The following is a 22,207-nucleotide window of genomic DNA, read 5'->3' as shown; positions in this document are numbered from 1 at the left end:
AAGTTTCCTAAAAGCACAGTGGCCTCCATAATTCTCAAATGAGAGATGTTTGGCACAACCAGGACTCTTCCAAGAGCTGGTCCTCTGGTCAAACAGAGCAATAATGGGAAAAGGACCTTAGTAAGAGAAGTGACCAAGAACCTGATGGTCACTCTGAGCTCCTGAGATCCTGTGTGGAGATAGGACAGAGTTCAAGAAGGACAACCATCATTGCAGCCCTCTACCGATCTGGGCTTTATGGCAGAGTTGCTAGACAGAAGGCTCTTCTCAATGCAAACATATGAAAGCCTGCTTGGAATTTGCAAAACGCATATGAAGGACTCTCAGACTCTGAGGAACAAGATTCTCTGGTCTAATCAAACCAAGACTGAACTGTTTGCTCTCAATTCTAAATGTTATATCTGGAGAAACCAGGCACCGCTCCTCACTTGCCCAATACGATCCCAAAAATGAAGCAGCAAAGATATTTTTCAGCAGCAGACCCTAGTAAACTGGTCAGGGTTGAAAGAAAACTGAATGTAGCAAAGTACAGGTATATCATCAATGAAAACCTTTTCCATAGCACTCAGGACTTCAAACTGGACCAAAGGTTCACTTTCCAACATGACAACAATCCTAAGCACACAGTCAAGACAACACAGGAGTGGCTTAGGAACAACTCTGTAAATGTCCCAGACTGGCCCAGCCATAGCCCTGACTTGAACCTTACTGAACATTTCTAGAAGGAACTGAAAATGGCTGTCTACCAACGGTTGCCATCCAACCTGATTGAGTTTGAGAGGATTTGCAAGGAAGAATGGCATAAAATCCCCCAATCCAGGTGTACAAAGCTTGTTGCGTCACACCTAAAAAGACTCGAGGCTGTAATGGCTGCCAAACTTCTTCAACAAAGTACTGAGTGAAGGGTCTGAATACATATGCCAATGTGATATTTCAGTTTTTTCTTTTTAATAAATGTAGAGTCATTTTTTTAAAAAAATATTTTCATTTTGTCATTACTGAGTGTAGATTAATGGAGGGGGAATGAATTTCAACAACTGTAGAATCAGGCTGCAGCATAACAAACTTAACAAAAGTGAAGGGGTTCGGAATACTGTCTGAATGCACTGTATAAATAATCCACAATAGCATTACACACAACAATGCCACTATTTTCATTCCATTTATACTATAATTTACCTAACTATACATAGACAAGCTTTTTCTAACTTAAACATTTCCCCGATATTTTGTGTCAGTCATTGCAATATTGGCAGAAAATTGGAAATGGATTATTGGATTCATTCCGATCACAGAAATCTGGAAAGTATGTGATTTGAAGAGATTACTAAAATGCTATCCTTGCCAGAATCTGCAACCTCACAAATATGTTGAGACTCTATTCCATTCCGGCTAGTTTCAAATCAAATTGATCTGCCTGGTCACCAGGTTAAGATGGCTGTTGCCTTACTGGGGAGTCACACCATATTTTATTAGTAGTAAAGTTATAAATAGCCTTTTAAAACCTAAGGATTTTTCATAGCAGTACAGAAGAAGTAAAAATGAACAATTAAACCTTCTAACCTGCACTGGCCAGTATGTATATTATGAACCATAACTTTAGTATAAAAAAGCCTTTATTCTGAAATGGATTGATTCAGACTGATAACAATTCATCTATATAAAATATCAAAGGAAGAAGTCTGTAGAGAATGAATCTGGGAGTGAGAAAGGCACCACAAATTATATAAATGCTCAATACTCCCCCAGATCACATGAACCAGATCTAAGAGTTTCAGTAATACCAGAAAGAGAGGGTTGTAACCACAGCAAAAGTCAAAAGTGCAACCAGTCTTGGTATGTCACTGGTTTTAAATACTTAGACGCTAAGACTGATGTAGGGTGTGTGGAAGATGGATACATAGATTGTGCCTGGAATTGAATTCTGTTTAGCTATGCTAACTACCTTTTCCCTCCTAGAAGAGGAATTACTAACAGACAGAAGGTTACAGTATCTCTGCAGGTAGCAGGATGTGACTAACATTAGAATGAATTGCTAGTAGCTGTCAGGTGCAAGATGGATAGAGTTCAAAAGTACTACAGGTTTATTTCATGCTACCTGTACACAACAATCTGAACTAGTAATGGTCAAGGGAAATTGGTGCAGCACAAGAGTCAATGGACTTCAAGGGGCGGGGGGGGGGGGGTGAATGTAAGTCAATTGATGTACAGCGGTGTAACTGATGATGTGTTTGACATTTTTCTCAGGCTCAGCCTGGTCATCTCCTACAGTAGCTACTACTATGACAAAACAATTCTGGAAACTAAGTGTTGTCATAACCACAAACAGATGACTTCCTGGTTTTTTAGTAACACAGAAAAGAATAAAACTGATTAGATGCTTGTGAGAGCCAATACAAATTATTTTTCTCTGCTTCCTTATACAGTATCCAAACAGACTATATAAGCTTGCTTGACTGTGCTTGAGGTGTTTCCCCCAAAAATGGTGTCAAGTGGTTCTTTGTGTACTTGACCAGTCTTGTAAGAAAGACATTGCAGTTCAATATGGAATTAGAAATTGTCTTCTGAGTGAGCAGACAGATGGATCTAAACCTTGTTCCCTTTATATTTCACCTTTTATATTAAAAGCTAGAAAAAAATGAAGGTGAATCTAAAACTTCTTCAAATATTTTTGAGGGCATAAGCTATCCAGACTCTCAAATGTATTTACCACCTTAAAAAATTATATTTCTTCCATTGTGCAACACTGGTTCCACAATATAGCATATAATCACACTACATTAATAATTCAAGAAGAGTATAGTTTTAAAACATAAAAAGAAACACGAATAGGTAGTGATTCTGAAAATACAACTTTGTTAGTCAAACCTGCAAAGGATCTTCAGGCTCTAGTAACAAAAGTCAAAGAGCCCAGTAAAAAAATAGGACTAGAATTAGATATTAAGAAGATCAAACTAATGATACAAAACTAGACTTGAAATAGAGAATGAAGTTACTGAACTGGTAGAAGCTTCTGACGTTTGGGATCAACATCAACAGTAAAGGAACAAGCAATTAAGTAACAGGTCAGAGAATAGCATTTGTTAGAATAGCCATGAAGGTTTTGGAAAAGATATTCAGATACCATAATGTGTCTATAACTATAAAAATGCTATTCCCAGTGATACTCTGGGGAAGTGAAAGTTGGACTATTATTTATTTAGAGTATGATGAGAACACAAAAAAAGAAAAGTAAACATATACACACAATCAACACAATTATATACAAAACTTCTATGTGGGTATGGCAGTGGCTTCATAACTTCAGAAAAGTTGGACTTCAAAAGCAGAATAGAAGGAAAATTGATAGTTTTGAAGTCTGGTATTGGAGAAGACTTCTGAGAGTACCATGGGCAGCCAAGAAAATAAACAAATGGATCAGCAAACAAATTAACCAAACTTCAAATAAGAGTCAAATTATCTTTCAGTCACATTATGTAAAGACCTTAAGTAGCGCTCTGGACAAGGCTCTAATGCTGGGAAAGATGGAAGGAAATAGAAAAAGAGAATGGCAGAAGCAAGGTGGATGGACTCAGTTATAGTGGCAATGAGTACCCCATTCGAAGACTTGAATGATGAGGTTAGCAACAGATTGTCATGGAAACAATCTGTCTATGGTTGATTAGAATCAATACCAATTTGATGACGCATAGTCAGTCAAGCATAATATTTTACATGACTCAGCTTTGCACTTTGTTCAATCCTCTTTTTAAATGTGCATCAGGGATTGGATGAATGCTATAATACATATTCAGAGGTCCATAGATAAAAAAAATCTTTAATTGTAAATATGCCTGGATCTATTCATATATATTTCTGATTACAATAAACCTTTATTATAGTTTTCTATATGGAGTATATCAATTTCCCCCTCCATACAAACATATACAAAATATTTGCATCTTTAAGTATCAAGGGTGATATGATTATTCTTCATGAGAGTTGGAGGACCATTCAGACAGATTTCTTTAGATTTTGGCCCATAAGTGTATTAATAGAATTACGAAGGTATTTGAATAGACTTGCGCTGATAAAAATTGGAGAACAGTGCAAAAACAGTGATTTCTATCTGAAATCAAGATGACCTGGAAAGATGGCAGAATGCCATTTCTCTTGTATGTGTGCTAAGAGATTTAAACAATTCTATTAAAACCATTGATCACCAAGGGGCAAACTTTTTCCCCATCTACCTAATATTAATAATATTGTACTTTGTACTTTTAGAATATGGTTGTGTTGCATATCTATGATCTATGAACAAAAAAGTAAAATTAGCTTAGGTTTCAATCATATTAGATATTAGGGCTATATTCTGAGTTAAATAATAGTTCGATGAAATTGCAATTAGGTTGGCATGCATTCTTGTGGCATGGGAAAAATAAAATACATGGTTACTTTCAAAGACATTATGTTAGGAATGAATTATTGTTAGTGTGGGAGAAAATTAGAGAACAACATTACTTGAGGATACCAGTTTGGCTTTCAACAATGGAAGCACTGATTCACCCAAATGTTATTAACATGGACAATATTGTTAGGTACAAAGATATTTTCAATGAAAAGGGGGAACTCAAAATTAAACTTGAATTGAGCGATCAAGGGATTGATATGGCATGGTACTCACAAGTGCAGATACATTCTAGATATGATAAAGATGTTAAACTATACGGATTTTATAAAGAATTAACAGAATTAGACAAGATAGTAACAGGGACAGACGAAAAATTGATAAAGAAAATGTACAGCTACATATTGGGCATTAAACTGAAAGATGAACAAATGAAGGAGACAATGATAATATGGGCAAAAACTTTGGTTATACAATAGAATGAGACAAATGGCAGAAACTGTGGAACAGGAACTATGAGATGAGAATGTGATCAGGAAAATATTAGAATGTGCAAAAATGAATAGATTAACTCTTGCAATTAAGGAGAAAGAACAAACTGAATATTATATGACATGGGACTTATTTTATCAATAGTTAGATAAAAAACATGGAAGTTAGAAACAGGGAAACAAAAGAAAAAGATTTGTGAAATAAAGAAGATATATTAAGAGAGAGAAGCAAACATTATGATTATTATGTTTGATATTACATTTTAATATTATAGAATGAATGCTAATGTAATGAATATTGTTGTAAATATTATTATTTTATAAAGATATTTGTATCCGAATTACATACTGTTTAATTGAAGATGGAATTATTATATTAAAAAATAAAACATTCAAAAAAAATAGCAATGAATTTTAACAGTTGACTTGTGAATTAGTTCATGTTCTAATTTTTCAAACTCCAACTGCAAATTCATTCTTATTCAAGAAGGAAATCATGGTTGAGGAGAGACAACTTATAGTTATAAATTACATTCCATATCTAAAAGGTATTTTTTAGTCTCATTGACTGATCATGAACTAAGTCGTAATCATATTATTGGCCAGTGGCAAGCACACACTGACTAGAGGAATTAATTGAAACATTTATAGGGTACCAATTGGGGAAGAGTGACTATAAGTAACAAATACTTTCAATTTCATTTGAAAAGTTTTCTCCTCGTTCTTTTATATTATAATAATGCTGAAGAACTTTAATCATGCTACTTTTACTTTTTTTTACTTTTGATTTAATGGTCAGTTGGGGTTAATGGCCAAAGGCTATGCTCCAGGCCAAGTACTCCTCCCAGTTGGTTATTAATTCCCCAGAATTAATATTCCCCAGGGCTAGGAAATCACTGTGGTTGACAGCATGCCATTTGTTACACACAAGAGACAAGCATTTAGTGAATGTAATTAGCTGTTTACAGAACTGTAACAGCAAAGTTTTCAGATTTTTGTATGAAGGTTTGAGTACCACTGTTGCTGTTAAGGTTTATTTTAAAAAATAATGGTTGGACTGAGAGATTTATATGGGAATGAGAGAGAGAGTGAAAAAGGAAGGATCACACTTCATCTCTGACCAACTCTCAATTATTATTATTAGAATGTGGTTTTATGAAATATATTTAATGTTTAGTATAATATATTTAATATATTTATCCCTGATCATAACTTTTCTAATAGTAAACTCAACAATAATTTACTATCAGAAGTTTGGGGGAGGAAACATCCTGAGTACAAAATAAAAATACAAATGCCTTTTTCATGAGGAGAGAAAAAAAAAATTACAAGCCACGTTTCAGCACAGTTTAATATTTTGTTGCTTCATTATATATATCCCTTGTAAGAACCTTGGGCTAAGGAGTGAGACCCCATTCTCCAAAAGTCACAGGTACAAAGATTGTGCTGTGCAATTCATTGTCACCTACATACCATACATAGCTTGGAATACAATCTATAATTTTATTGTTGTAAGTCACCTAGAGTCATTGAGAGTGAGCTGGATGGCTGTATAAATTTTCTTAAATAAATAAACAAACAAACAAACAAATAATACTGTTTAAAGTTGAACCAAAAATATGGCTTAAAGATTACATTGAAATCATGACAATCAGTAGCTCCTATTGTACACAATCAGTTTTACATCTGGTATATAACCTCTAGATGACCATCAAAATACAGAAGAAAAAATTTGACTGGTCCCCATTTATGATGTATTTTGGAATCTCTGGTATTTTCTCATAAAGTCTTCTACTAAATTTTTAGAGGAATTTACAATGTTTATAGATTTCCTTCCCAAGATGCTTGTTATGCAGAAGGGAGAAAACAAAAAACAGAAGCCCTGTATCCCTTAATCCTCAGCAATACTGAAAACGATTTTCTATTTTCAAAACAATGTAATCAGAAAAGATTTCTCACAACTTGTGTATATAATATTTATTAATTTATATATTCAAACTAACTACTAATCTTACTTCAGTAACTTTTTTCCTGTTTCGGATATTAACTTTGATCTATTTGTCTTTCCTCAGTGCCTGTCAACTAAAAGAAAAATGGTTCTGAAACATAAAGGATGTGTATATATTCCTACAATTGCTACTCTAAGAAGTGCCTTTTAAGGTATGACTGAAAAATGACTTCAGCTGAGTCAGTACAATCCATATTTCCTCTGATTACTTCATAGAAAATGGTTCTCACGATACATAGCACAATAATAATAAAAAAATCCAACACAGATAACTCATCTTCACCTACTAGTTATTTGTCATGTTAGTTTTAATTTTTTATATATGCAGAGAAAACACATATGACAATTCTGGGCATGGAACAGCTGCTTGTTGGACATTTCATAATAAAACAATAATAAATAATTTCATAATAAAACAATCTGAGGACCCAGATTGTGGGGGCAATAAGCTGACTTTGTATAAATATACAAAAGGATGAAGGCTATTGCTGAGCACATTGTAAGCCGCCCTGAGTCTCCGGAGAAGGGCGGCATATAAATCAAATTAAAAAAAAAAAAAAACAGGCTTTCATTAAGTTAGTAAGCAATCTAATAAAAAAATAACATGACCTGTTGAAATCCTAAAATAACCTCTCAGTACGTGACTTGTTGTGATAAGCTTTACACCATGAAATGGTCAATTATATTTCTACTTCATTTTCAGGGTGCTTGAGTGTTTCTATCATGAGGTTCTCATGGTGGTTTATTTTTTAAAAAAATCCTGGAAGTGGTGCAAAATATTATTGTTAGTGTTGCTTTCCATCTGCTGAAGCTTCTCTGGCAACTCAAATTTTCCCCTACAAAAAAGACCCATAAGATGAATTCCATCATGAAATTTAGTCAAAACAAAGATGACAGAGCACTAAAAAAAATGATTGCATTGTACAATTCAGGACAGTTGCTCACAAATGTTAATCACCTCATAACTAAATAAATTAAGAAAGCACATGTATTAGGAAAATAATTCGAATTTTTCTTCCCCTTTGAAATAAAATCTAAAGTAAATCTCTTTTATTCATTTAAATAAAATCTGGTAGAAAAAATGGATTTTTTTTTTGCGTAATTCTACCACTTACACATGATTTACTGAAATCAGAGAGCAATGGTGAAATCCCATTTTTTTTTACTACTGGTTCTGTGGGCATGGCTTTGTGAGCGTGGCAGGGGAAGGATACTGCAAAATATCCATTCCCACCCCACTCCAGGGGAAGGATACTGCAAAATCCCCATTCCTTCCCCACTCCTGGGGGAAGGATATTGAAAAACTCCATTCCCATCCCACTCTGGAGCCAGCCAGAGGTGGTATTTGCCAGTTCTCCAAACTACTCAAAGTTTCCGCTACCGGTTCTCCAGAACCTGTCAGAACCTGCTGGATTTCACCCCTGATATTTGACCAAATTATGTCACGATATTTAGGACCTTCGAGCTTTGCTTCCTGATCTCAAGACTAGCTGCTGATTTATCTCAAAAAGATCCTTTTCTGACAGTTAAATTTAACTCTTTTAAAAACTTTGCAAGATATGATTTTTTTAAAATCTAGGTTTGTGGGATTTTTTTTTATTCCCCACTTTAAAAGAAAAATTTCAGATTTGTGCAGCCCCAGTTCGTCTCATCATCCCAACCGTTTCCCAAATCTATAAAATTTCTGAGAAAGCTACAGGAGGGTCAAAATATGGTCATTGTTTTTACAAAGGTAATAGATATTGGAAAATAGGTATTGTCCAGTAGATACAAGAAATCCAGATGGATCCCAGATTGGGAATTCAACAGTTGAAATGAGAACTTAATGCAGTTTTCCTGATGATAGATTGTTTTGACTTATCATCCCAGTGTCTGTCTTGTTGAGGAGACATGTGTTTTTGTATTATAAAATAATTCCTGGTTAGTAAGATATGTCAACAATTGGCTACTGTCTTCTTTTACAGTGGATGAGTGTAGGGAATGAAACAACACTGCAGAAATAAATTAGCTTCAAATACCTGTCTAGCACGATCAAAACATGTTTTTGTGACTATTGGAGAGATATGTGTGGCATGCAGGAACCCAAGAAAACAAGCAAAAGTTAACACAAAGTTGGTAAATTATAACTCAAGCAACATAAAGATATCTATCAAGCAGAGCATCATCTTAAGAGGGAATCTTTTAGAAGGAACAATCTATAATTCTATCTTACTCAAACTGATTATTGTCGGCATAGAGCAGAACCTCTGCTGAATTACTTTCAGCATTATGGTCATCCCTTAGGAAACCTTTAATTACTGAAAATGGGAAACTGGAATAAGTACACAATTCATTACTCTTTGGCATATATCTCCTCAGATTGGAATGAAGTGTGTGGGAAAGGGGAGCAGTTTGTTCTTATCTTTTGTGCCAAGAGATTTCATAGATAGTCCCTGACTTACAAACAGTTCATTTAATGTCCCTGACTTACAACAATTCATTTAGTGTCCATTCAAAGTTACAATGACCGGGAGAAAAAAAATCACCATTTTTTTCACTTACAATGGTTGCAACATCCCCACGGTCATAAAATCAAAAGTCAGATGCTTGGCAACTCACGTGTATGACGGTTGCAATGTCCCAGGGTCATGGGATCACCTTTTGTGATCTTCTGACAAGCAAAGTCAATGAGGAAGCCAGATTCAGTTAGCAACCATGTTACTAACTTAACAATCGCTGATAGGGAGTCTATCGTATATTAGCAATTGGTCGAGACCTGATATTTCATATAGCGTAAACCAATTAGCAAGGTATAATGCAGAGCCAACAGATAGGCATTGGCAAGCTGCAAAACAGATATTGAGATATTTAAAGATGACAATGCATTATGCATTATATTTAGAACCTAACCATGATCTTACACTGAGCGCATATGCTGATGCTAGTTTTGCTATTGATTTGACCACCAGAAAGTCTACATCAGGTATTGCGATAATGTTAGGTAATTGTTTAATAGGACGGAAGTCAATAAGGCAGAAACATATTAGTTTATCCACTATGGAAGCAGAATTTTCATGCTTGTCACTAGTATGTACTGATTTAATTTATTATAAACAATTAATGCTAGATGTCAGATTAAAGGTAGATTATCCTATCATAATTTATGAGGATAACCAAGCTGCTATAAAAATGGCAACAAATTTAGCAGTTAAGACAAGATCAAAATATACTGATATTCGTTATTTGAATGTTCGTCAGAGTATTCAAAGTAATATGGTTCAATTGGAATATTGTATGTCTGAAAACAATGTCGCTGATAATTTCACCAAAGCGCAGGGTGCAATTAAACATAAAATGTGTTGTGAAAGCTATGGCTTGAGAATTTGAACAGGTATATATTAGCCTGTCCAAAGGGGAGAATGTTAGGATATGGTATAAGTCTAACAGTTGTCCAGGCAATATATGTGTTCTATCACTTTAAATGTATTCTGAAACTCTAAGATGTAATGCTGAGTAATTGTACTGCTGAGTCATTGTAATGACTAATGACTGCTGACTGACTGCTGAATGCAATTATACTAATTGTCCTAATTATCCTGTTGAGTCATTGCACTGCTGACTTCACTTATCTTAAGTGGATAATTACTAGTGTAAGCTGTATATAAGAAGGAAGCTGAGCTATAGTCATTGTTGGACCTGCTCTCATCATTGCTTGTCTTGCTGCTTGACTTGCTGGTTGAAACTGTTACTGTTGTGTGTGAAGAAGTGGATGGATCTGCTATTATCGTGATTTGTTACCAGCATGAATTACTGCTGTTTGTCTGGTAAGAAGATATCTGTAACTTCGGACTGATTTGAATGGCTAAAGACTTGGATTGACTAAAAGACTATGCAATTTTTTTTCACTACAAAGTAAAAGCTTTGTTAAACCAGTTTGTATGTATTGTATTCATTGCTCTCAGTACCGTTTCTCTGTGCACTTACTCTGCTGGTTGGTAACACAACAATATCCTTAACAATTCACTTCACAAATGTGGCAAAAAAAGGTTGTAAAATGGGACAAAATTCACTTAACAAATGTCTCACTTAGCAACAGAAATTTTAGGCTCAATTGTGGTCATAAGTCATTACCTATTTGTAATTGATAATTTATTTATTTATTTATTGGTTCAATTTATATGCTGCCCTTCTCCGGAGAGGGCGGCTTACAATGCATTAAGCAATATCCTTCTTACTTTTGTATATACCTGCTTAGTAGGGCTTTTGGGCCCCCCTAAGCGGTGTTCTTTTTTATACAAAGTCAGCTTATTGCCCCCACAATCCGGGTCCTCATTTTACCTACCTCGTAAGGATGGAAGGCTGAGTCAACTTTGACCCTGGTGAGATTTGAACTTGCAGTAATTGCAGGCAGCTGGTGCTACTTAACAGCACTTTAGTCTGCTACACCACCAAGGCTCTAATACATTACATTTATAATACATAAAATATATACCTGCACTGGTAGTATTTAAAAATTATATGAACAAGGAACAAGGAGCAACAAAAAGAGAAGGAGAATATAGTTAGACAACTGATTGCATGGTTTCTAAAAAAAAATAGTTTACATAGACATCTCTCCATTGTAACTGCTGTATACCACTGTGAAAAATCAACATAGAGGAGGTACTGTAGTGGACTGTATTGTCAAATAGTTTTTTGGTAGTGCATTCATCATAAGATCTTAATGCCATGTGCGTATGTCAAGATTTTGAATAATCGGCATTATTCATGACCTATGGGAGGAAAGAACTTTAGAACTTTATGCCATAATTCCAGGTTCTCTTGTTACTTGTTCACACTATTTTTTTTTCTTTTTCTCTTTTATTTTTATAGAATAAAAAAAGCTGTTTCTGGTATTATATCGAAATTGAATTATTTTGCACATAGTGTTCCCCAATCCTTGGTTATTATGCAAATGAATATTTTCGTATATTGCTGAAACATGAAAGGCCAATAAGAGTGGGATGGGTTGCTACATTGTAGACTTTAAGTAGAGATAATGAGACTTTGCAAAAATGTTTAGCAAATTTCAAGGAAATATATAGCAAAATCCACAAAAATATATGGCATGTTTTTCTTTGCTTCCAGGTGTGTTTTAGGCCAAACACTACCCAGAGTTAATTATCATTAAATTCTGTTTTGCAAGCTGAGAATAGATGTTTTAGAGATTGGCATTTAAACTATACAGAAGAAAGATCTGTTTGGAAAAGTGACATATGTTCCAGTGGTGAAATCCAATTTTTTTTAATTACCAGTTCTGTGGGCGTGGCTTGGTGGGTGTGGTGTGACTTGGTGGACATGGCTTGGTGGGCATGGCAGGAGAAGGATACTGCAAAATCCTCATTCCCTCCCCACTCCTGGGGGAAGGATATTGCAAAATCTCCATTCCCACCTCACTCTGGAGCCAGCCAGAGGTGGTATTTGCCAGTTCTCCAAACTACTCAAAATTTCCGCTACCAGTTAGATAGATAGATAGATAATTTTATTTCTATACCGCCCCTCTCCTGAAAGACTCGGGGCAGTGCACAGCCAAGTAAAAAACACAATACAAATCCCAATTAAAATTTAAAATTATTAAAATTATTACATTTACGGTCAAGTTTCGTTAAAAACCCAGAAATTTAAAACTCCAAATTTAAAACTACTTTATAAAGATAGCCCTACCTGTCGGAAGAGCAGGGTCTTAAGGGCACAGCGAAAAACTCGGAGGTCAGAGATTGTGCGTATTTCCAGGGGCAGTTCGTTCCAAAGGGCAGGAGCTCCCACAGAGAAGGCTCTCCCCCTGGGTGTCGCCAGCCGACATAGTTTGGCCAATGGCACTCTGAGGAGTCCCTCTCTGTGGGAGCGAACTGATCGGTGGGAAGCTATTGGTGGCAGGAGGCGGTCTCGTAAGTACCCAGGTCCTGAGCCATTCTCCGGTTCTCCGAACAGCTCAAAACATCCACTACCGGTTCTCCAGAACTTGTCAGAACCTGCTGGATTTCACCCCTGGTATGTTCCCTTTTATATTGGCCTAAACAGTTTTCTGAGAGGTCAGCTCTGCCCCACAACTTTGGTGAAGGTATACCTTCCTTCCTTCCTTCCTTCCTTCCTTCCTTCCTTCCTTCCTTCCTGCCTGCCTGCCTGCCTGCCTGCCTGCCTGCCTGCCTGCCTGCCTGCCTTCCTTTCTCTTCATAAAAATGCATGAAGAAAACACAGAATTGCCTGGACGTTCGTGCTGATCATTCTTCCAACCAACTTCACTCAAAACCAAAGGATTTTAGAGAGGGAGGAAGAAAGAGAATACAAACAACTAAAAGGACTAATGCAAAAAGAAAGGTCATACAAAATGTTGTAATATGTTCCTGCTTGGCATATTAGATCTGTGCCTCCTTCATTCTTCTTCTTTCTCTTTTAATAACCCTTGCCTTCTCTGTCAATTGGCTTTATCTGCTCAGATTTGTCTGCATTTGAAGCCAATCCTCTCCTTCATTTCCCCACTCCCTGTGAACAAGGTCTAATGATCTGTAATGAGAGGGCTGTTGGGAGGGGGGGTGAAGAGGCGAGAAGGTTTTTATGAAAATCTTGGAATTTTCTGGAGAGTATTACTTTCTTCTAATTCTTGTTTAATTCCATTTAATTACCTTCACATTCACACTGCAAATGTACCAGTTGATTACATTCATCTAACAAAAGACTGCTTGGATCCATATACTTCTCAAATACACAGCAGTGCTTTACACTAAATAACACCTGATTGTGTATCTCTAGAACATTGAAATTCACAGAATTTCATGGCAACCATGACATTCCATGTATTTTCTTTAGTATAGACTCACAATGCAATGCTTTCCTCTGGTTGCGTCTACCTGTTGGAATTCCTTTCCCATGAAGGAATAACCTTCCTCCTCCCCCATTATTAGTGGTACATAAATGATTGAAAAGCAGGTGTATTTGATGAGTAAAGAAGTGCCATCTATTTATTGGGTAGCCATTTGAATTTTAATTTTCTATCATAATTACTGTAGCATGGACATTTTAATGTAATTTCACCAGAAATCACCGGTGGCACAGTGGTTAGAATTTAGTATTGCAGGCAAACTCTGCAACAGCCTGGAGTTCAATTCTGACAGGCTCAGGTTTTGATTCAGCCTTCCATCCTTCCCGTATGAGAAAATGAGGACCCAAATTTTGGGGGCAATATGTTGAGATTGTAAAAACAGCTCAGTGAGTGCTGTAAAGCACCAAAGAGCAGTATATAAGTCTAAGTTCTATTGCTATTTAAAGATTGTATTATAAACTGTCAAAACTGTGTTGAATTCAGTGGGTAGGAATAAAATAATCACTATCTTAATTGTATTAATTTAACTGAATCTCACTTGTGAAAAAGAATGATGGCAAGAATGACAAATAGGCAAAGAATGATGCATGAAGCTTCATTTTCCCTTGCCAAAAAGGAAGAGAAAAGAACCTCATTCCAGAAGGCAGATGCTGCTACAGAGAAGGCACAGTTTGGGGGTCTAGATAAATGACATTTTTAATCAATGGAACGCAGAGTTGCAAGCACCAACCTTGCAAGATGAAACTGAGCAAACTGATACAATGGGACACAGACAGACCCTCACAAAACTCAGCCATGTGCCATGTTCCCCATTTCATTTCCTTGACATATGAATATAATATACATTTTTTTATCACTTGTCTATTTGTTCGTATGATTGCATCCCTATTTTTCTGATACAACACATCTTTAGCTATACCTTTACCTTGGTGAGAACCAGCTCCTTTTGCCTTCCAAAAGGATTCTCAAATATTCCACTACCTCCATCTACAACTAACCAATTCAGCTAAGAGAAGACAAAAGGCATAAGATTGTCTCTTAAATTACCTCTAAATGTGAAGTAAATTAGCAAGGGGGAAAAAAGGGCATGTCTCAGATAGCAAGGAAAGCATAAGAATAATTCAATAATCTGTTCAGTGGGTTTTTTTTTTCTGATTCTGATTTTTTCCCTCTCATTCTGAAATCATTCCTAGAAGTCATACATGCACCAACCTATCCAGCAATTCTATGTCCACTTTTAAATCAAAGCAATGCTGCTAATTTATATGATCACAATATCTAAGCCTCAGGCTGATTTACGTGTGACCTGGTTGTTTAGTGTCGGAAGACTAAAGGGCAACTTTGGGGATTGTATTTTGCTAATTCATTCACTTAGTACTCCTTCATGGTATTTTTAATGAAGAGCACCTATGTAGTTTAGAATTTGTCATGGCATTAGCTATGTTCACGGAATTTAGAACACAATGCAGGATTAGAGCAAAGTCTTTATGGTAGATTTGGAAGTTATACAACTTGATGAGCTCCTTTCCATTCTGCAGACCATTTTAATCTTTTTCAACAATATATTTTTAGACAACTGTCCTTGCAGAAAAATTGAGGAATGTAGTCCAGCAGAGACCATTTCATAATATGGTCTTTGAACCTTGCAGGATGAAACACACACTTGCCTTCATTTATTTATTGGTATTTATTGCTTCTACTTTCTAGCTTGTAAATGTTCCCAAGACAACAAACCATGTAGGATGAAAATTTTAGCAGATGCATTATTTATAATAATGAAAATAAATAATGAAAAAAGCAGCAGCATCTCATCTGCAACCACAAACCAAAACCATAAATGCTGTTCCTTCTCCAATATGCATCAAACATTTGAAGTGGGCTAAAAGTTTATTTTATTAGAACTGAAACAAATTTGGCTCCAAGAATCCCTTCTTGCAGATTTTGAACTTGTCATCACAAGCAGCCATCTGTCCTACAATCTTATGTGAACTGCTATCTCCTGTAATTCTCTGTAAGAACTCCAGTTTACATTTATGTGCCTTGTAGCATATAAATCATACTTACTAGACCAAATGCATAGGAATGAATGGATTCAGATGAAACAGATATTATATGTGCTTATCATGAAATGCAAACCAACCAATGACAACTGGTCAATAACAGAATCTCTAACCACAGGCCTAATCTGATTGGTCAAGACAGTTCATCTAACTTTTAGAGACACTATTAGTGCCCTTCTTCAATTCTGCCCTCCTTAGTGTAATTTATAGATACCTCCACTAAAGCATTTGCAAATCTGGTTATATGTCTGCCACTTCATGCCTTCCACAGTAGGAGGGGAAATGTGGGTTGGCTAAGATTACCAAGAGTTTTCTTTATGGGTATCTCAGCCAGAGTTCTTACAAGTGTATATCTGCCAGGAAAAAAACCACTTCAAAGCATCCACTGTTTTATGGCCAAATTTTAGCTATAGCTCCAATGACATCAATTGGCTCACATGATGTCATTGCTTAGCACAGGTTTTGGCAATATCTTCAGGAGCCAGATGCCCATGAAATTGAAACTGGCAAACCTTGTAAGACTGCCAGTTAGGAAAAGGCTCAGCAAATGCGATTGCACAGAGTTCCTCTTGATTAATGTTAATTTTTCTTAATTTTATGTGGTATGTATATGGCTTAGTATGGTGTGACAACTCAGAGAGGTCCATTAATTATGGCTTAGTGCTGTGCAAAGAAAAGAAAAAAAGGATTCAAAGATCAGGTTTAATATTTTAATGCAACCACGGTTTGGAAAAAAAGGTCAAAGAAGAAGGAACAGAATGAAAAGTAAGAAGAAATATAGGTAAGTTATGGTTTGTTGTTGGTACATTAAGTAAGTTGTGCTGTTTGTCTTTTAGTGAATTAAATAAAAGGATCAGCCAATGTCAGGGTCTGCAGTGTTACTTCTCCTGTCACATTAAAATTAGTAGTGAAATACTGTATGTGGTCACCCCATGGAGGAGCAGGGCAATTGAGTCAGGAAGTAGCATAATAATTTTTCTCATGGAAAACTATTCAAAATCAATTTACAGTACCTAAGGAATTACTGCATAGAGATATGCTGTTATTCTTCTTCTTCTGGCATTGCCACTAGAAATCAATTATTGTCTAACCTCAATTCTATTTATTTCACGTTAGAAGCCAAACCTGTACAATTAGAAGTACGTATCCATTTAATTCAATTATGCTTACTCCCAGGTTCTTCTACTTAGAGTTTAGTAATGTGAGCTTTAAATACTAGTTGATGATTACAAGAAGAATAGCAGCACATTTCTATCCAATAATTTCTTAGGTGCTGCAAACTGATTTTGGGTAGTTTTTCTTAGAAAAAAAAAATCTTATGTTGCTTCCTGGCTTCTCCTTATGCTTCTCAATTGCCCTGCTCCTGTTGACTGATTGTTGACTGACAAGGAGTTAGTTTATCAGTCAACAGGAGTGCTGACTAGTTATCAGATACTTAGAAACCAAGGACTTGGCAGCACAAGGAAACAACAGCCAACAACTTAATAAGCGCAATCAACACCTCAATCAACAACTAAAAAGCCACACAAAACCTGGCACCACATAAACACTACACATAGAAGAGCCCAAAGCACCCATTCTGGTGAGAGAGAAGTTCCCTGAGGATGAGCTCCAGCAAGTTTCTGAAAGCTCAGAAGACTAAGATTGGATCCTGCAACATTATCCTGGGATATTCACCGGGGTATTTACGAGACCGCCTTCTGCCACCAATAGCCTCCCACCGGCCAGTTCGCTCACACAGAGAGGGCCTCCTCAGGGTGCCGTCGGCCAGACAATGTCGGCTGGCGACCCCCAGGGGGAGAGCCTTCTCTGTGGCGGCACCTGCCCTCTGGAACAACCTACCCCCAGAGATACGCGCGATACCAGACCTCCGGACTTTTCGTCGGGCCCTGAAAACACATCTATTCCATCTAGCCGGGCTGGCTTGACCCCATCCTTATGGTTTTAAATTTATAATTGGTTTTAATTGGGTTATTTTAAATTGACGGCCAAAAGTATTTAATTTTTTAAAAATTGTTTTTAAATTTTATATGTTGTGTTTTTACCGTGGCTGTTCACCGCCATGAGTCCTGTTGGAGAAGGGTGGTATACAAATTAAATAAATAAATAAATAAATAAATAAAATATATTTACCTTCATTAATTTGTTATTGTCTCTAGTGCCCACTTACTGCTTTTCAGGATTACTCTGGATTCAATCTGCTTAATCACCCAGTCACAAAAGGCCAGAATAAGCAGAAACAAGCAGTCAACCAGAAAGATGACTAGAAATATGGCAAGAGGTCTGATGAGCAACATGAGCTTCTACAATGGAATCCAATGGGCATATGGATTACAATGTCTGAAACAGGCTGTCAAAGTTTATTAGAAAGTTCATTTTCACCCATGGTATAGGTCTCCAGCTTGAACAGGGAGTTGGACTAGAAGATCTCCAAGGTTCCTTTCAGCTATATTCTGATTGATTGATCGAAATAAAAAAAAACAGTCCAACCCCTGCTCAAGCAGGAGACCCTATGCCATTGGTGAAAATGAAGAAAGGAGACCCTATACTCTACCTATAGCCATAGCACATATGGCTCTATTTATTTTCAATTTCTTATTACAAATTCATGCATGATAAGATACATTGCTGTTCTCTAATACTGGGCCATCATTCAAGAAGCTAACACAAAGGTGCTAGACCATTGACAATCCTTGTGTTTTTCTTGGCTTTACCTGCTTTGTTATCACAAGTCCTGAAACCAGCTTTTTGCCCCAAAATAATGATACCATGCTGGCTCTGGCTCTTAACAAAGGCTGCATAGGAATTGCTCATTATAAGGTAGTACATCACAGGAAATTTGGCAGTCATAGAAGAAGAAGACACATCAGAAACTTGTAAATCAGGGTGGTTTTGTTGAATTTGTTTTCTATCTGATTACCAAGATCCAAAGAACAAACTTTGGATTCAAAGATCCAAGAGCAAAGTGCCAGAAAATGGTGCTTCTCGGCACAATCAGGCCTAGAAATTTGTACTCATATGAACCTGTTATCAAAAAGTTCAATTTTTGCAGATGGAAAAAGTCATTTTGCGGTGGCTGTTAAGTATCAGGGAGTGGAAAATGCTTCCTGAATACATACACCTTTGATCTATTCAGGTGTCATCTCTTATAAACAGTTCATTTATTATCAATCTACAGGTTAAAAAAGAAAAGATCAACTGAAGGATATTAGGAAGAAGTGAATTTTGTCTTAAATTATATTCTAACAAGCAGGGAACTATTTTTTTTTTAAATTAAAAAGCAGCCTGCTAGCGGAATGATTTTTAATCTGTATTTTTCTCCATATGTGCACTGTGAGAGGAAACATTTCTGAAACTCATACTTAGTAAGTTTTCAATGAAATTTAAATATACGGTAAGATTTTATTGTGGCCTTTGGGAATGTTGTTGAAGGAATGAAGAAAAGGCGTATATAAATATCTCCAGTAGGGGCATGGATTAAAAAAAAAAAAAAAGACAGACCTGGTGGCAAATATAATATTGTCTCATGCCACCACAAACATGAGACCACCAGAGAAGTATAAGACAATCAAACAGAGGATGGAACAAAACAAAATAAAGAAACAACTCTAAATCCATGCAAAAACATTTGGGAAAGGTCTGGAATTGGTCTGGAAACATTTTAGAGCACTGCATTTGCCTTGTTTGTTTTTCTAAATCAGTTCACTCTCCCTTAATTCATTTTAAGATACAAACTTCTAAAGGGAGTTGTTTCAAAATCAATATTTTACATCTCGTACACATGGTGCACAGTTCTTTCACATTCTCCATTGCCTGCCATCTAGTATTGTTGATATTATGCAGCATTTTGATTTTAAACAAACTAACAAAGTAGAGTATAACCATAATAAGTATACATTATTTTTCACAAGGTCATAAGCAGGGTCAACAGAATATGGTTTCCAGTGCTACGTGCAACCAAAACACATTTCCTAGTGATGTTTCTTTATCTCATGGCCCACAATGAATTTTCCACACATGCAACCAGTGAAGAATCAAGAGAATGCCAAAGACTACAGAAGAAAGAATGAAAGCAAATATGCTGGTTCCGACCCAGAGCCCTTATGAGGCTATTTCAACAAATGTGTTCTCAAATCTTGGGTTAGGTATTGAAATTTATTTGAAGCAGCATAATTAGGGTTAACAGATATCTAAACAGGCAAAGATTATGGGTATGGACTTCAGCCATAGCTGCATTCATGAATTGGATGCTTCTTAAATATTCATTTTCAGATTCAATATATCAGTGATTAGAATAAGTAATTGGAGCCTTTGATTTATTTCATTTCAATGTGTTTTCTACCTTTTGTGGGGATTTATGATAGATGGCCTTAGAAATATGAACCTGTAACTAATATATAATATGAAGCTGCTATATTGGACGAAAATACAATCTCCTTAAACTGGCTTTTGAAAATTGTTGCAAGGGCGTCTTAAGAGATGGAGGTAAATTAAAATATTGTTATTATAACTTTCTCCCTTCCCTCTGCTGCCTGATCTCTCTGTCTCTCTTTCTCTCTCTGCTTCTCTCTGTGGGTCTCTCTGTCTCTCTCCCTCTTTCTCCCCCCCTCCTAAACATACACACACATGCACATACACACACACGCACACGGAGCAAATTCTACCATAATCACCTGCTTACATTTATTCCTGTCCGCTTCCGTTTAGTTCTCTTGGGCAGAATCTAAGAGGGGAAGCCTATGCCAAATTGAAATAATACAGAACCCTGCGCCAAAAGGAAATGTAGGATAATAACTATAATGAGGCTGAGAAGGGTGAGCAGGCAGAGTCTGTGGCTTGAAGAAGTGCAGTGTGTCCGTTAGAAGGAACTGTGGCCTTGCTGGCTGGGTGACAAGAGCCCCAAGCGGTAAATCACTGGGCAGCCAATATGTCAAGAATGTTTGGCCACCCCTGGTGTACAGGCATCAGGCAACAAAATAACCTACTGTGCTGAACTCCAGAGGATAAGCCATGTGAACAGGCCAAATGCCCAGCGTCCAAGTAAAACTGCCAGAATTTAATTACTTTAAAACAAGAGGCCAAGACTGAAGAGAGAATGTCTTATAATCATTAAAAGACATGAGGGAGTGTGAGAGGAATCTAAAATATACAGTACTCTAATTTCTAAATGCTCCCATATACGTTGGAAAAATAATGTCTTTCAAACTAGCATAGACCAGCTAGTTCTGGGAATTCTGGGTTCTGGGAGTTGTTAATTGACCCATCTGCTGAAGACATGACAAGAACATACCTTGGTGGCTAAAGATATATCTATACCGCCCTCTTAAACTGCACTTTTAAGCAGTTCCTTTCCTATGTTCATGCCATTTTACCTCTAAACCAGTTTAAGACAATCCTATGTCACATTGGCAGCAGTATGTAAAGTGTTCACTCTGGAGTGCAGCAGGGGTGCTATTCAGCAGGTTCTGACAGGTTCTGGAGAACCGGTAGCGGAAATTTTGAGTAGTTTGGAGAACCGGCAAATACCACGTCTGGCTGGCCCCAGAGTGGGGTGGGAATAGAGATTTTGCAACATGCCATGCCCCCCAAGCCACACCACACCCACCACGCCCACCAAGCCATGCCCATAGAACCGATAGTAAAAAAAAATTGAATTCCCCCACTGGAGTGCAGGCTATTCACAATCTTCCCCTGTAAACTATAAACTCTCATCTTTCTTTTCCAGGAAAATTATTGCTGACTGCTTTCCTAGCTGTGGGTGGGTATTTCCTGGGCAGATCTCAAAACATGTTTCTCAGACATTGTGAAGATCATGACCACTTTCTAGCACCCTTTTTAAATCAGTTTTTAACATGGACTACGATCCTTGCCTGAATGGCATTTATCTGGGTGTCTGCCATTTAGACTGCTGGACACCTTACTGGAAATCAACACCTGGAGTGATAAAACGTCTACTGATGTGGAGTTCGTTGTTTTATCCTCAGAAAGCAAATGATTTTTCCAAACTCACAGAGAAACCATTCTCCAATAAGTAGTTTACTTTTCAATATTATTTCCATACACACACTATATCCCAATTATACAGCTGTAATAAAAGTTGTTTATAACGCAAACGTTTTATTTCAGCTCTGACCAATTCTTCATTCAATTATAATGGTTGTTTCTGCTCTATTATCATTCTGGAAACCTTGATGCCTCTAAATTCCTAGATTGCACAAGTACAAAGATTTAAAAGATGTAGTTTAAAGTAACATTTGTCAAATTGCCATTACTTAAGGCAGCTCCCCTGAATCCACGAGAAAAGACCATTAAAAATAAGTATTCTGAAGAGAACAGCATTCCCTTTCCATTGCCTTTCCCTCCTCAGAAATTCAGTCCTTACACGGCATTCTCTTTATCACACTTTTCTGGCAACCCTAGACT

Source organism: Pantherophis guttatus, chromosome 8, assembly GCF_059756535.1.
Source record: "Pantherophis guttatus breed Tessera chromosome 8, ASM5975653v1, whole genome shotgun sequence".
NCBI lineage: Eukaryota > Metazoa > Chordata > Lepidosauria > Squamata > Colubridae > Pantherophis > Pantherophis guttatus.
The sequence above is the reverse complement of the archived record's forward strand: the minus strand, read 5'-3'. Positions refer to the sequence as shown.